At 43.3% G+C, this 15,559-nt stretch overlaps 1 pseudogene; it reads right to left on the bottom strand.

The window, feature by feature from the left end:
• Positions 1-13,813: 13,813 nt before the first annotated feature.
• Positions 13,814-14,722, bottom strand: LOC134369136 (olfactory receptor 6X1-like; annotated as a pseudogene).
• Between the last annotated feature and the right edge of the window lie 837 nt (positions 14,723-15,559).

Below are 15,559 nucleotides of genomic sequence, written 5' to 3'. Positions count from 1 at the left end.
TTCCCTTGGTCCCCTTTCTCCGTGGCTTTCCAAGCACAGGCAGAGAAAAAGTGAGGCCCCCCCGTTCATGCTGGGGCCAGATTCATGCTAACCATGGCTGTGCTGCTGGCTGTCTGGGACCCCATGTGACAGCAGGCAGCCATGCTGTGGAAGGAAGCCTGGTGCTGGGGTCAGGGGTGCGGTCCTGGCACTGCACGAGTCTCTCTCCTCCAGTTTCCTTTCCGCTCCACTGCAGGGAGGGACTGAGCTCCTTCCAAGCCCCCTTTTGTGTGATTCCAGCACTTGGATGCCAGAGGCCAAGGCTCTGGGCCACATCAGATGTTGCTAATCACCAGTGGCTGCAGAGTTGGAAAGCAGCAACGTCAGGGTACACGTTGTTCTTCTCCAACCACGCAGCAGGCACTGCTGATTCTGAGGCCATTTCCATAGAAGATGTCTTGGCCCTGACTTGCTGAAAACCAGCCACCATCACTCTGGCCATGTAGCAAACCTCTATCCCTCTGGTTCTCAGCAAGACCTCCTCCTCATCACAGAATATGCCAGATGATCTCTTGGTGTCCTCATGGACAGCTTCAACAGTGGTCTCAAGGAATTAAAAGACACTGTTGGAGTCCAGGCCAAATGATTTTCCCTGGAGAGCAAAGTTGCTCTGTAAATTGTGACCCTACCTGGCCAACTCATGCCCTAAAAGAGGAGGATCAGACTGTAGAGCACCAAGCGGACTGGAGTTCATCAGGCGCCATCAGGCGCTGTGCTAGGCATGCTGCAGTCATGACTACATGCAGTTGATTTACCCTGAAGCACACAGAGAACTGCCATTGCAAAACCACGCTCCCCTGTCTCTGCAATCATCATCTGGGAAGGGTCTGCCCCAGCCCTGGCAGCCCTGAATGGGTCTGCCCAGCCTGAGAGTGGGGCATGGGCTGAGTCTGAACACCAAGTCCTTCAACGTGTCCAGGGCAAGCATGGCCTCAAAGCATGGCCACTTTTGCTGTCATGGCTTCGAGAAGGCCTCACCATAGTCTCAGTTCTGGATTCCAGCTCAGCTGTTCCCACAGTGCTCCTAGAGTGGCTTGTCATGGAATGGGCAGGGACCAGGCATTTCCTGAGCATTTGTCCCAAGTGCTGTTTTTCACAGGAGAGGAATGTGTGCTCAGAATTCTAGATTGCCTAAGAATCCTGCAAATGGAATTTGGCCAAGCCAGCATCCTCAGAATATGCCATTAAAGGGAGGAAATTTCCTGCCATCATAGGCCTAATTCAGGGATTCCTCATTTCTGCATGGGCAATTACAAATTGTTCTAAATCTTATTCTAATCCAATCTGTCCTTCCTACGTCCTTCTGGAATCATAATTGTATTAACAATAAATGGCACGTCAGGTATTGTAGTAAGCACTTTAGACGTAGGATCTCATTTATTCCTCACAAATTTCCTACAAGGCAGATCCTCCCATTTTCTCCATTTTATAGATAGGAACCACACTTGGGGAGGTTTCAGTAATATCCTTGTTCACAGTGAGTAGGTGAAAAGGCTGGTATTGAATGCAGACCTGGCTGGTCCCAGACTACTGTTTCTCATTTCCAAAAGCCAAATTTAACCCTATTGTTGCCCTGCTTAAAAGATGGGGTAACCTTGTCTCTCTCTGCTCTTCCCCACTAAATCACCTGTAAACCCTAGAAATTAATGCAAGAGACAACCAAAAGAGGACAATGAGGGATACTGGATGGGGACCCAGGACTAGAGGAGCAACACAGCAACAGAGAGCCTCATGACTTCCAACTCAATAGAGAAAAGGGGACCAAAGTTCCGTGTCTCCTGACATAGTCCACGTAGGCTCATTCCTACTCTGGATGAAAAAGGAGGCGCGCCCACAACACTGAGTGAGCCCAGTGTAGATAGCAAAGGGGGTTGAGCAGGAATGTGCTGACAATAAGCAGCCAGGGAAGTGCTCCTCTTCTCTCTTGGGCTCAAGGATCCCTTCCACTGACCAGAGACCCCTGTGAGGGTAAGCCACAATGGCAGGCGGACTGCGCCACAGCAAGTATCCACCCAGGTTACGCTTCTCAATGTGTAATGGAGACACAAGAAAGGATTACTCAAAGCAACATGAATGCAGTGAGAAGCCTGAAGGGACTGCACCTCAGCAACTCCTCTGTTAGTAGGAGAAACTGGGTACAGCCTGTATTCAAAGTTAGCTTCTGTTTTTTATTGTAAAGACAAGGAAGTTTCAAAAGAAAAACCAGCTGATTCAATCATTTCAAAAGAGCACAAAGACATGGGCAGTGTGACAGAAGTTATCTATGGCTAAGTATAGCTTGAACAATGGAAACTGGTAAAATCAGTAAAATTAATGATGTGACATTCCAAAGGACAATATGGGAAAAGCTAAGTTGATTGAACTGTGATTGTTATCTAAAATATAACCTCTCCTTAACTGATTTAAGCAAAAGTTACATTCTTATGATTAAATCTAAGTATAACTTTCTCTAAAGTTTCCACCAACAAACAGTTTGCCCTTAGCAAACATTTTTTTCACATTTTTCCCTATAGCAGTTCTTTAAAATTTCTTAACAGGATCCACATGTCAACCACCTTTTAGCTCTAAAATCATTAAAGTATACAATCCCATAACTAAACAGTGATTAGAGTTGATTAGATTGGACAGTGCCCTGCTGGCTGTGGGCTTTTGCCCCCTCGTCAAGGACTTTTGTCCCCTACATGCATTACCTAAAAACTCTATTCTAAAAATCAAATGAGAATCAACATATACTTGATTAGAATTGATTAGATAGGCTTTTGCCTGCTGGCTGTGGACTTTTATCCCTTAACTGAGGACTTTTGTCCCATACATGCACTACCTAAAAACCCTATTCTAAAAAGTCAAATGAGAATCAATATTTCTAACCCTCTACAATCCAGGAAGCACTATTTGGCTCATGTCTGTAGAATCCCTTCCCCCACTGAGAAATACCAGGTGGCCAGGTGGTTTTGGTGGGAAAGGGTTGGTAAGGTCACACCACAAAAAGTGATATGCTTCAGAAAGACTCTTTACCTGTGAACCACTTTTTTGAAAACCGCAAACTATCAAAACTCAATCAAGAAGAAATAGACAGCACAAGTAGTCCTATAACCATTAAAGACATTAAATCTGTAATTAAAAATCTGTCAAAAAAGAAATCTCCATGCCCAGTTCCTAAACTTGACATTGGAAAGCACAATTCATAATAAGAAAAATTGGTAAATTGAACCTCATCATAATTAAAAATTTTTGTTCTGCAAAGGACTTTGTTAAAGGTATGGAAAGACATGCTACAACTGGGAGAAAATGAAACAGAACCCAAAATGAGATATTACAACATAACAATCATAATGGCTAAAATAAAAAATGATATCACCTAATACTGGTAAGGATGTGGAGAAACTGCTTCACTCATACATTGCTGTGGAAATTTAGAATGATACTGCCACTCTGGAAAGGAGCGTGAAAGTTTCTTACGAAACTAAATATGTAACTATTATTCATATGACTCAGCAGCTGCACTCTTGGGAATTTATCTCTGAGAAATGAAAGGCTATGTGCATGTAAAAACCTGTACATGAAGTTCATAGCAGCTTTATTCACAACAGCCCCAAACTGGAAACAGCTCAGATGCTCTTCAATGGATGAATAGTTAAATTAACTGTAGTAGTAGCTCTGGTCAAAATGGTGGATTAAATGGTTCCCAGCATCCATCTCTCCCACAAATCAACCAATTTACAACTATAAAAATGTAACATCAGCCAAGCTGGGGCTGCTGGAGCTCAGGGGAAGAGGAGGAGAGACCTACAGAGTTCATGAGGGCAGGAGAAACCACGATCACAGAAAGAAAAAACTGCTTGGAGCATTTTGGGCTGCAGCCGCTTTAATGCTGGACCTGCTGAGTGCATGGAGCAGGAGTCAGCAGAAGCCACAGCTGTACCCTTCAGATGGAGTTACTTGGAGGCAGCAGGGGAGAAGTTGGTGGCCCCATGATAGCAAGACCACTAATAGTGTTCCCATGGACCCGTGCAGGAGGGAGGAGCCAGAACAACTGATAAAGGGGAGCCATTCAGAGGCCAGTGAGTCAACGCAAGGGACCGGTAAAGGGCTTGTCCCATGGGAAGTGTTTGGAGCATGGGTGGTGGAGGAGACAGGCTCACTGGGAGAACACTGGGACACAGCAAGGGCAGCCAATCCGCCCCCAGTCTGTGCAGGATCTCTCAGAGGAGACTGGCCAGGAATGCAGAATTGCAGGGGGTGCAGTTTGATGAAAAAACTTGGGCCCAGATCAGAGTTCCTACACAGCCCAGGTGCACTGAGTCTCTGGAGAGCTGGAAGTACCTAAAAGGTCAACCATTATACCCTGAGTTGCACAAAAAGCCTTCCCTAGCGAAATAGCAGCAAGGCAGCGATTTTGCTCAACCACACAGTTCAAAAACTGGTTCCCACAGGAAGTTCTCCCATGATAGAAGTAAGCAAAGGGCAAAAAATTAGTTCCGGTCCAGGCACAACACCAGTGCCTTTGGGCCTGCCAGAGGATATGAGGCATGGAGCTGGGGACAGGACCCCTTCCACAACCACTCACACTGCCAGTGCTACGGGGCCCACCCAGGGACCCAAGGCATGGAGAAGGGAACCAGACCCCCCCCCCTCCCACAACCAGGCACACTGTGTCAGTGCCATGGGGCCTGCCTGGGGACCCGAGGTATGGAGCGGGGACTGGACCCGCCTCCCACAACAAGGCACACTGTACCAGCACCTAAGGCCCACTGGGGACCTGAGGCATGAATCCAGGGACTGGACCTCCCTCCCACAAACAGGCACACTGTGCCTGGGGAGCTGACATGGATCTGGGGACCAGACACTCCCCACAACCAGGCACACTGCAAGCACCAAGGAGCATGCCAAAAACATCACCTCCATGTTGGTGGCCCACCACAGCCACCACAATAACCATGGCTGCCATGAAAGCAGCTAGACGCCACAACCACCATGCAGATTGTCCACAAGCCACTGGAGTACATTGAGACAAGGAGAGTCACCAGCAGAGATAAAGAAAAGAAGAGGATGTCTCTCTCCACAAAGCCCATTCCAGAGTGACAGAAGAAGCATCTGCTCTATGATAATATTGGTGGGCCTGATCACACCTCTCAGCATTGGACAGATCATCTAGGCAACAGATCAACAGAGTAACCATTACTCTTTCAGAAGGAGAGAAGAAATCTAGGGTGATTAGAGGGGGGAGGGGGTTTAAGGGAAAGGGGGATGGGGAGAGATTGGACAAGGGGCATAAAGAATAATTATGATTTGTAACAATATGTATGCTAGTAATATTGATTTGATCAACATATCTCAATATTGAACCCCCAAATATGTATAAACAATTTCGAGTCAATAAAAATAAAAAAATTAAAAAATATAAAAAATAAAATAAAATAAATAAATTAACTGTATATGCATACCATGTGCATGAGTTAGTCAGGGTTCTCCAGAGAAACAGAACTAATAGAAGAGTGTGTGGGGGGGAGGGGTGAGAGAGAGAGAGAGAGGTGCTGATGGTGTACTTCCAAGGCTGAGGTCACAAAACCAGGAGAGCACAGGCAGTCTCAAGACCCAGGAAGAGTGGGTGTTTCAGTTAGAATCTAAAGGCAGAAAAAAGCTGATGCCCCGGTTGAAGTCAGGTGGGAGGCACTTCTCTTATTGGGGGAGGGTCAGCCTTTTTGTTCTATTCAGGCCTTCAACTGATTGGGTGAAGCCCACCTACATTATGGACAGCCATCTGCTTTACTCAGTCTACTGATTTCAATGTTAATTTCATCCAAAAATACCCTCACGGAAACACCCAGAATAATGTTTGACCCTGTGGCCCAGTCAAGCACTATTTGGCACATGTCTGTAGAATTATTTCTTACAATTGTGTGTGAATCTACAAGTTGACCCATAAAGTTAGCCATCCCACCATGGAAGAGTACTCTGTAATAAAAAGGAAAGAACTATTGATATACAGAACAGCTTGGGTGACTCTTAAGGGAATTATGCTGAGTCAAACAAAAACCAATCATGAGAGACGATTTGCTATATGATTCCATTTGTACAACATTCTTGATATGACAAAATTAGAGTTGTAGAAAAGATTAATGGTTGCCAGGCATTAAGATCAATTGGTACTGGGGTCAGGAGGGAGTGGGTATGGTTATAAAAAGATAATTTGAGAGAATCTTGTGTTCACAGAACTGTTCTGTGTCTTGACCATCACGGTGGATACAGGAAACTACATGTTGTGATAAAATCACTTAGAACGAAATACACACGCACACACACACATGAAAGTAAAACTGACAAATCTGAGTGAGCTTAATGCATTGTGTCAAAATGTCAATACCCTAATTTTGATACTGAACTGTGGTTTTGCAAGATGTTTCCACTGGGGGAAACTAGGTGAAGGTATACAGCATTTTTCTGCATTACTTCTTACAACTGCATGTGAATCTACAATTATCTCAAAATAAAACATTTAATTTTAAAAATAATTAAATCACTAATAAAAATAATGAATCTGTAACAATTTACCTAGAGTATTCGGAATTTGGTCCTGACCTGGGATTCAATCACCCCCTGTAAGAACGTGGCCACATAAAATCAGGGCTCCAAATTCAAGGGGAAAGGAGCATGGATTTTGAGTGGGTGATCAAAGGTCTCTGCCATACCTACTTCTATTTCTTCTTCCCAGGCCTATCCTCTCTTTTCTCAGACAAATGCATCCAGTTGCCTACTGCGTATTTTCATCTGAATAGACAAACATTTCAAAATTTAAGGGAATCAAAAGATTCTCACTCATATTTCCCCTTTAGACCATAGGTTTTAAAGTCAAGAGTCTCACCACTGGCTTTACAGAGGTGTCACGTGAGAACTATAAAAATACTGATATGTTGGCTTGCCACTGGATATGTTTTCTGATTTTAGTGGCCTCGAGATAGCCTGGGCATTGGAATATTTAAAAACTTCCCAGGCGATTTCTCTGTGTAGCCAAGTTTGAGAACCAGTCCATCTGTCCACCACTATTTCCCCAGTTCCAAAACAGAGCCTCGCACATAGTAAATCCATAAATATACTTACCATCTGAATTAGGCAAGAAGTGAAATATGAAATATATCTCTATCTTCGTGGAAAACCTTAAGTCACGGGGTCTATGAGCCTCTCCAGCTGTATAGGGTGACTCACCTCTGAAGAAGGGGAGCTCACCACCCCTGTGGATGCAGCCAGGCCCCTCTGGGAATGGAGCCACGCTTCTCCCTGTGCTTTGGCCTGAATAATCTGCATCCATGGGGCAGAGGCCCCAGAAACGTGGTCTGGCATGAATAGCCTTCTCTCATGCCCCGAAGCATTGCAGACCAAGCCTCCAAAGTTTGGGTTTGGCAAAGTTAGACTTTTCCCTTCAGGGCATGATCCAGGATGTCAGACAGTGATTTGCAAAGGAATCTACACTTTACAGATGCCAGTAAATGTGTGTATAGCGTGGCTGTTATGTTGTGCCAGCTGGGCATACTAGGCTGTAGAACTAAAGTCCTATTGCTGAGGATGATCAAGTCACTCATGACTGGAGAAACACGCACAGCCTCTCCCTGCCCAAGCCTGATTATTGTCCCAACTCATGAAAAAAAATAACATTTCAAAGATGTAGATAGAAAAGCCAAGTTATTTCCTTCCATACAAATGAGCTTAAATGTGTATTCTGGATGGGCAGAGTTGAGATCCTTTGACACAGAGCCCAGAACCGCAGATTGTTTTAGGATTCAGAAATGTCACCTAGCCCAGTGACCTCATTCTACAGCTCAGGATACTGATACATAAACACAGAGAAGTTTAAATGTTTAAGGTTCAAGATTAAATGCCTAGCTCCTGGCAGAAGCAGGAATAGCACTCATAATGATTGGAATAGCATTAAAAAGGTAGTTTCAAGCTCTCAGCGCTTTTCAACAAGTAACCACCACTTGTTTATCCACACATTCAAAAGCATTTATTGAACACCTACTATAAACTAAACCCAGCACAAGACACAAGGGATTCAAAGGTGCAAAGTGGAATCCTGCCATTAAGGAGAAGTAGAGAAAAATAAGCAGAAAATAAAACAGGGCAGTGGTGTGTGACAGAGGCAAGCATATGGCTAAGGAAAGCTATGAGGCAAGTACTAAAAAAGAGTACATCCCTTTATAATTTTGAAGTGAAGAAAAAATTTCTAACTTTGTGTGATCCAGAAGCAACAAGAGAAAGATGGATTCTTCTGATGACATCAAATTTTATAAAAATAGAAACAGCATCATAAGCAAAGTAAGACAAAAGGTAAACAGAAAAATACAGCTTGCATCACACAGGGTTAATATGCTTAATTCGTAAGGAGGTTCTAAAAGCAGAAGAAAAGGGCTCAGGGGCTAGAGACATGGACAGGACAACCCACAGGAAAGGAAATTCTAATGGCTCTTCAGTCTTTCTCATGTAAGAGAAACAAAAATTAAAACTTCACTGAGATAAGCAAAGTTCTAGTGTGACAACATATTCTGCTGGTGAGGCTTTGAAGAAAGAACTCTCATGCTGCCGCCGTGCTATGGGCTGAGTGTTCATGTTCCATTCATACGTTGAAGCCCTAACCCTCCATGTGATGGTGTTAGGAGGTGGGGCCTTCGGGAGGTGATTTTTTTAGACGATGTCATGAGGGTAGAGCCCTTGAAATGGGAGTAGTGCCATTATAAGAATAGACACCAGAGAGCTTGCTTCCTCTTCTTCCCTCTGCCATGTAGGGACACAAGCGAGAAGGTGGCCATCTGTAAGCCAGAAAGAGGGCCCTCACCAGTAACCAAATCTGCCTGATTTTGGACTTCCAGCCTCCAGAACTGTGATAAATAAATGTCTGTTGTTTAAGCCATGATATTTTTTATAGCAACCTGAGCAGACTAAGACAGCTGGTGAGAATGTGAAATGATACAGACTCTATAAAGGAGAGCTTGTTAATATCTATTAAAGCTGCATTTGCATTTAACTTTTGACCCAGCAATTTCATTTCTAAAGATCTACTCTAATGATACACCAGCAGAAATGCCAAAGCAATTGTGCACAGAGATCTTCATTACATTATTATTGTAACAGAAAAAAACAACTGGAAACAATTCAGAAGTATATCAATATGGGAAGAGTTTAACAAACTATTATATGTCCACACAATAGAATACTATACAGCTGTAAAAAATGAGAAATCTCTCTATATACTATGTTAACAATCTCCTGTATTTATTAAGTGAAAAAAAAATTTTCGAGAAGTGTATGTTACCATTAATATAATAAAAGGCAACAATATGAATGTGTGTATATAAATTAAGAACAAAATGAAAGAATAAATAATAAATTTACTTATTTTTAAATGGTCACCACTGGGAGAGGGAGAAAGTAGATTGGAGGGGACAAGGTTCGATGCTCGATTTCTCTAAATATACTATGTTTTATAGACTTTTAATTCTACAAATATTTTAAATTAAAAAAAACAAAATTAAGTGCAAAAACACTTCCTAAAATTCTGAAGTAAAGTTAGATTATCCTAATGTATATACAGTTGGCAGCATAACCATAACTATTCCCAGAACCTTCAGTGGATTATAATTTATAGACAATAAAAACTAATAAAAAAGAGAATTCAAACTGTTTTCATAAATCATTCTATTGATGGTAGTGTTGGTGTTTTTATTCTGAGAGAGCCATGTCAGTATTGTGGGATCTATCAAATGATTAATTATGTCAGCATCATATAGGATTTAAGATGTAAGATTAGTGTGTGTAAGTAAAAACCGTATTGCCTTGAATTTGAATTGGAAGTATAAGTATAAACACACAATTTTTTAAAAAGATACATATTTTCTAACAGTGTTCACTATAAAGACCTAGAAACAATTATAGTCTATTAGCAATGAGTACCTCTGGTGCGTAGATTGTGGCTTCTAAATACCATTTCCCTTGAAAATATAGGCTCCTTAGAAAAAATGGATAGTTCCAGGTCTGGGTTAGGAACTCTACACATGATCTTAGAGCATCTTTATGAGAGGAGAAATGCACCCCCATTCTCGTAGAAGACACAAGTGAAGAAGGAGACAGACACACAGACAATGTCTTTTAGACTTTGGGGTAAAACTGTAGAGGCCAGTCGAAGCATTCTAGCGGCTTCTGTTTTCTCTGGTAAGTAGTGAAGGTCATTCAGAGAGAAAGAGGGTAGGTGAGATGGGGATTTCTAAGGAAGCACAAAATATTTGAAATAGTCTTAGAAGAAATGGGACTGATGAGTTGCTGGAGAATTGCAATAGAATACTGAGCATGGGCCCAGCTGAGGCTGGTGACTGTGAATCTCCAGGGGACCAGCAAGCCAGGGTGTGCAGCTTGTCCTCAGCCAACCTCAGCTCTCAGGATGGAGGGCTGGGAAAGGTGGGGGGTTGAGTTTGGAAAGAAGTTTTTTTTTTACTTTTTGTGTGTTTTTAATTTTTTTGAATAAGAAAACTTATATACATTTAAATGCTAAGAGCCAAGAGCCAATAGAGGGTATGAAGTTGAAGATGAAGGAAGGACAGGATTAATTAGGATCACTGGGTGGAACCTTACGGCAGAGGTTCTCAGTGTGGTTCCCAGACCAGCAGCATAAGCATCACCTGGGAACTGCTTAGAAATGCAAGCTCCCAGGCCCCAGTCCAGACCCACCAAACCAGAGCTGTGGGGGTGAGGAGAGGAAGCCCAGCCACCCCATTCTAACAAGCCCTATAGGGGACCCTGGAGCACACTAATGTTTGAGAACCAGTGACTTAGAGGGTGAGCGGTAGGTAGGGTACAAGTCCAGGCAGAATGGCCTAGAAAAGCAGGGAGCCTCTAAGGGTCATTTGCAGGGAGGGATAAGAAGTTGAGAGAGCTCCTGCCTGCCGGCCTTGATCTTCTCAAAAGAGAGGAGGGGGCACGGGTTTCATGGAGTAGGGAGCTTTCATTCTTTCCCAAGGCAAATGTTTATTGAAACTTACAATAGATATTCTGCTTAGGAAAGCAGCTATGAAAATGATAGACAAGATCCTGACCTTCTCACAGCCTAAAGTCTAGAGGCCAGAACCAGACAATAAACAAGGTAACAGATAAATAAACACGATCATATAGGAATTTGGCAAATGCCGTGAAGGGGTGGAAGAGCTCCTGGGTACTCCGTCTACACGGAGAGCCCAAGGAAGCTGCCCTGACGGGGAGCACTCAATCTCAGGCTGAGGCATTAGAGCGGGGCCACCCAAGACCTGGAGAAGTGTGTTCTTAGCCAGGGGAGGGATCCCTGGGGTGGGGGGTGGGGGGGGGGTGGGGCTGGTGGGCGTGAGGAGGAGGAGGGAGCCTGAACCAGGAGATGGAGAGAGAGGACACAGAAGTCTTCAGTCAGAGCCTCAGAGCCCGTGGGCCTGGTAAAACTTGAATTTAATTCTTAAAACAAGGCCATTGAAGGCTTTAGGCACCAGAGTTCTCAAATGACCAAACCCAGGTTTTCTGACTCAGGCATTTCTTAGGTGTTTCATCCGAGCAGTACCAGCTACACATTAGAATCACTTATGGTATTTACTTGTAAACAATTCCTATGCCAGGACCCTACTTTCAGAAAGTCTGGTGTGATTGGTCTGGAGTGGAGTCCAGACTTCATGTCTGTTTTGTCGTTGTTGCTTGCTTGTTGATGCTGACCCGGTGATTTTAATATGCAGCCAAGGATGAAAACTTGGCTACACTTGGGCTCTAATTTCTTCTTCTACAGCAGCCTCCCAACTGCCCTTTGTTTTCTGGGATGTGGCTCACTTGTTTTTTTTTTTAACCATCCTTATTACGTTCTAGGAAGTAGAAGAGCCAAGTGGCTGCACACCCAGCTACTGCCCCGGAGACCACTTTAACCAAGAAGGCCATGTTCCTTAGACGTCCAGTCTTCCCAGGTGCAGTCCACTTGGCCCAGAGGCCCAGAATAGAGGTGCTGGCAGATAACAGAGCAGGGCTAACATTTCCTTCCTTCCTTCCTTCCTTCCTTCCTTCCTTCCTTCCTTCCTTCCTTCCTTCCTTCCTTCCTTCCTTCCTTCCTTCCTTCCTTCCTTCCTTCCTTCCTTCCTTCCTTCCTCTTACTTTTTCTTTTTTGTAATATGGAAGACTTTACGAAGGGCTGAGGGGAAGACAGAGCAACACTAAGGAAACATGATTTCAGAGTGAGCATGAGGCATCCCTATTCTTAAAATGCTTCTCAGACACTCCAACCTCAAGAAATTCCCACTGACTCCTCTGCTTGACTCTTTCTTTTTGGCTTCTTTGTTTGCCTATCTCTACCATTTTCTTCTCTGAGGAGTATTAAATGTTACCTTATTTCCTTCTTCAGGGCACTTTAAACCATTCTTTTGATGGCTGGGTTCTTGGCAATATTCACTCCCTTAAGTTCTCTCTCTTGACCTTCAGATGACCTTCCCCTGCCCAGCCCCAAGGCAGTTCCGTCCCTGAGAGAAAATCAGGTACAGCAGTTGGGATAATAACACTTTCACCTCATTACATTGTGTTTTAAATTTATAATTTTCAATTCAGTGCTAAAGGAATGTGCAATCATCCTTTTCTTTAAAAAAAATCATACTTTTGGGCCGAGCCCGTGGCGCACTGGGGAGAGTGCGGTGCTGGGAGCGCAGCGACGCTCCCGCCGCGGGTTCGGATCCTATATAGGAATGGCAAGTGCACTCACTGGCTGAGTGCCGGTTACGAAAAAGACAAAAAAAAAAAAAAAAAAAAAAATCATACTTTTAATGATAGTCTTTCTTTTCTGTTGGGAAAGGGGCACATATCATACTCATCATTACAAGCTGTGATTCACCTACATCATTATTCTATAAAGAGTTTTTCTGCCAGGTGTCTTGCCTGAAAAGAGACAGACCAATGGGTTTGTTGCCTATCTCGAGGGACTTTGCATGGTAACCCTACGTGTGAGCCCTGAACTTAATGTCAGTTGGGGCAGAGTCTTCCAGCAAAAAAGCCTTCATGATTATGTTGGATCTGAGACTTCTGCTGGCTTCCTAGGCTCACGGTCTACCTATATCAAAGCCCAGACACTGGCAAGACCATGACCTATAAATTGGAACTACTCACAAGACGTCCTTAAGTTTTGGTATTATCTGGGAATGAACACCTTTACCTAAATATTTGTATTGTATCAAGTGGAACTCCCCTCATTGAGATAGTATTAAACAAAAGCCTGGTTCATTTCAAACATTTATGAAGAACCATTAGAACTGGTTAGGAGACTTTTGGATACTTCTCTTATGGTGAAGATAATAAGAGCTAAAAAAAAATCGGTGTGGAATGCCTTCCATTGACAAGAGATGAGGCAAAGAGGGTTGTCATAAACAGAGAGGGAGACATGATTCCTTATACTTTTTAAAAGCTGCTGACATTTGCCCCTGACTTTAGAGGTTTCTAAAGTTTAGTTTTTAGTTGAGAAAGTCCTAAGTTCCTCCTCTGCATCTGAGGGCAATCCTAGGATTTCCTTGGTGGAGTATTAGGTCACTTCTCCTCAAGGAGAACTCTCAGTTCATTTCTATGTGACAAATTCTCATAGAGGACCCTAACCATCATGGTTTGCTTTCACATCTTTATCTTGCTACCACATTGAGCTAGAACTTCTGGGATCTGGGAGAAGCCTATTTTACCAAGCTTCTCCACAGTCCTCTCTCTCATTTAATTTTTGTATCTGCATGAAGCTCATATTGATGTGTTGCATGTTTTACTTTGCATGACGCATCTTCAGACAAACCATTGCCTTACTTAGGGCTCCTTTCACCTCCTTGTTTCTAATGGTATAAATAAAGGGATTCAGAAGGGGTGTGAGGATAATATTTAGCACAGACACCATGTTATTAATCTGAAAGGAGGAATGTGCTGTGGGTCTCAGGTGCATGAACAAAACAACTCCAGGGAGACAACTGTCAGGTGAGAGGCACACGTAGAGAACGCCTTTTGGTGGCCAGTGGCAAAGGAATCCGTAGGATGGTGGACAGGATGTAGCTATAAGAAATCATAGTAAAGAGGAGAGACCCTGGGATTACCGGGATGGTTGCCAGGACAACCAAGAGTTCCAAAAGCTGGTGTCTGCACAGGCTACTTTCAAGATGGGACCAACATCACAGTAGAAAGATTCATGACATTGTCGCCACAGAATGGCAACTGGGTGAGCAGCATCGTCTGACAAAAGACAGTGGTGAAGCCCACCACCCAGGGGGCTGAGGGCCAGCTGTAGGCAGAGGTTGCTGGTCATGATGGTCGCGTAGCAAAGGGGCTTGCGGATGGCCAGGTAGCAGTCAAAAGACATGACAGTGAGGATCAAGAACTCGGTGGTGCCTGGGAAGAAGTGGAAGAAGGCCTGTAGCAGGCAGCACGGAGTGAAGGTGACTTCTTGCTGCCACAAAGATGTCTAGCAATTTTGGGATGACTGTGGTGGTATACCAGATCTCTAGGAAGGACAAGTTGCAAAGAAAGAAGTACAATGGAATTTGTAGCCCGGGATCAGCCCAGACAACAGCAATATTGAGCCCATTGCCTGCAAGGGTTAATATGTAGATGATAAAGATCACTATGAAGAGAGCGGTTTGTAGCCTAGGAAGATAATCTTTGTGATGGCTGTGCCATTTCTCATGTCACTTGATATCCTGGAAAGACAGGCAAGGAAGTACCTCCTTAGAATCTTAGAGTACAATCAAGTATAGCTGGGACAATAAAAGGAAGGTTCTGACTATTTACAACCCTTCAGGACCTGGCTATATTTCTGGTCTCTACTCCGCCACATGCAAATACACAGGAGGCATCCCTTCCTTACTGATGATTTGGCTGGTTCTTTGCCCAGTGAAACCAGCTTTTAATGGGTTTTGGAAAAGTATTTTTTCATCCTTATACAGCTATGAGATAAATAATTTTATGTGTTTATTTTTATTTATTTATTTTTATTGAAACATAATTGATTGTAATACCTATGAGGTACAGCATTGAATATCAATACCTGTGTGCAATATGTAATGCTCAAATCAGGATAATTAGTATATTCAACATTACACAATGTAATCATTTTTTGTGGCCCTTTACCAATTTCTTGCTAAATACCCTCCCTCTCTCCCTTTCCCACCTCTGGTGGCCTCAGTTCTGTTCTCTACTTGTGAAAATTCAATGTATTATTGTGATAGTTGTATCTTTTTTTCTTTTTTTTTTTTTTTAGCTCCCAGTTATGAGTGAGGGCATGCAGTATTTCTCTTTCTGTGCCTGGCTTATTTCACTTAATATGATTTTCTCTAAGTTCATTCATGTTGCTGTGAATGGCAGAATTTCATTCATTTTTGTGGCAGAGTAGTATTCCATTGTGTCTACATACCAGATTTTCTTTATCCAGTTGACCATCAATAGACATTTATATTGGTTCCAACTCTTGGTTAGTGTAACTAGAGCTGCAATAAACCTGGGAGTACAGGTAACCCTTTGACAA

This window comes from Cynocephalus volans, chromosome 2 (assembly GCF_027409185.1).
Source record: "Cynocephalus volans isolate mCynVol1 chromosome 2, mCynVol1.pri, whole genome shotgun sequence".
NCBI lineage: Eukaryota > Metazoa > Chordata > Mammalia > Dermoptera > Cynocephalidae > Cynocephalus > Cynocephalus volans.
Note: the sequence above shows the minus strand (reverse complement) of the source record. Positions and strands in the feature narration are given on the sequence as shown.